This window comes from Cololabis saira, chromosome 10, assembly GCF_033807715.1.
Source record: "Cololabis saira isolate AMF1-May2022 chromosome 10, fColSai1.1, whole genome shotgun sequence".
NCBI lineage: Eukaryota > Metazoa > Chordata > Actinopteri > Beloniformes > Belonidae > Cololabis > Cololabis saira.
Window position 1 is genome coordinate 40,609,907 of NC_084596.1, and position 2,033 is coordinate 40,611,939.

The window sequence follows — 2,033 nt, forward strand, 5'->3', positions numbered from 1 at the left end:
CAGGCGCTCTGTCGATGGCTGCTCGGCTGCTTCCAGTCACTGCTGTGAGTTTTAAAATGTGGGTCGCAGGGTTTGTTTTCTGTGCCCAGTTCATTCCATCTAGACGAGTCGTTTAAAAATAAAAATCAATATGGTTTTGATTAACCTTGGCCAGTTTGATGAACGAACCCGGAGAAACGACTGCAATCGAATGCAGCAATGTTGCAATAAATCCAACCCTACTGGAGACCGGGACGGCTGCTGAAATTGACTTTACAGTTGAGACATGATTTTGTTGGTTTCCTGAGGTATTAATGAAATGATACGCTTGGGTCAACAAACCTTAAAGCAGGGGTGTCAAATGTGCGGCCCGATAATATATTTCTTCTACAAATCCATCGTTATTCCACAAAGAGCAGTTTTCAAAATTTTTTTAGTTTTCTAGAATGCACTTGCCGATTTTATTTCTTTGTAGACGGTCGTTTCTTTTTATTAACTGACTATTATATATTTTCGCAGGAAAAATATCACTGCTAAAAAAGATGATAGAAGATATTTATTCTGAGAATTTCAGTTTTGAATACGAGGATAGTGACAAATAAAACAGTTAAAAAAGAAGTGCTGACTTTTTCGGTACACTGGCGTAAATATCCGCGCCAATTTTTAAAAATAAATACACTTAATTGTACTGGAAAAATCTCTAAATCACAAAAAAACACTCGGATGTAATAAGAAAGATTTTGCTTTTAATTACATTTCCTATAAAAAAGCGAAATATAAAAAAAAACATGTTTCTGTTTATCTTTGTAAAATGATATTAAAAGTATCTTACATAATTTGAAAAAAAAAAACAAGAAATTTCAAGAAAAGATCCCGAAGAAATATATTTTACATAGAGTGTAAACAAAGTGAATATTTCCTTTAAATTTAATTAAACCAATATTGGATTAGATAACGATAGTAAAAAAAAAAGAATTAGAGAAGAAATTTTCCGCACCGTTTTAGTTATTTTGAGCTTGCGGCTCGCGAGAAAAAAATTGGTCAAATCCGGCCCGCCAAAGCAAAATGAGTTTGACACCCCTGCCTTAAAGGTTAATTACAAAAGCGTTCTTTCTTTGTTAAGTCTTCACCTCCACACACCCGGCCACTTGTCTTCCCTCCACCGCTCTCTTCTCGGGGGGATGTGCCTCCTTTTGAATGTGGATCTGCAGCTTTGTGACGTCCACTTCAACGAGCGTGATGTGTGGATTTATGGAGAAAAGATCAGGAAGCTGGCTAACTATTTTAGAATCTCCACCGTGGGATTTAAAACGGGGGGAAAAAAAAGGACTAAAAGACAAGTTATGTCTGAAAATTCCCATACCTATATAATTCCTACATGTATACTTGCTCCCACCTTTTAAGGTACTTTTTAGTCAAAGTAAACATTAAAACGCCTTTATTGGACCCTCTCCCCGTCTTTGTTCAGGCTGGCAGCATGAAAACGCTGGTTTGGGTGTCTTGGCTGATAAACGCTTCACTGACTTGTCATGAATTGATCAATAATCATAACCTGATTAATTTCCTTAAGGCTTGAATTATGTTATGCTATGAAGATTAAGTCTTCCCTTATTTTTTCCACTTGTATGAAAATGTTACGTTAAATGTGCGCATTTAACTTGCATGTTTGGGATTATTTCTCATGCACTCAAATTTAAAGTTCCAGCGCCTCTTTATATGAAGTTCACCACAACACAAGTGTGGGAAGCCTTTTAAACTAGTGCAGTTATATATTTTTCACGAAACCGGTTTATATTAAATGGAAGAACAGTAAATTAGCAGTGCACTAACAAAACATGTATTTTTGGGACAGTAAACAACCTAAGAATTTCTTTAAGTATACTATTTTCGAGTAAATCAAAGTGGTACTTTCACATAAAATACTCAGTTTCTAGTGTGTCTTTCACCCTTCGAGTTGGCACCAAAAATGGCAAAAGACTACAAATGCACTTGGTGTGAAAGTATTTGGAGTACGTGGAAGTGTACCTTATTTATTTCTTCTTTCCTTTTTAACC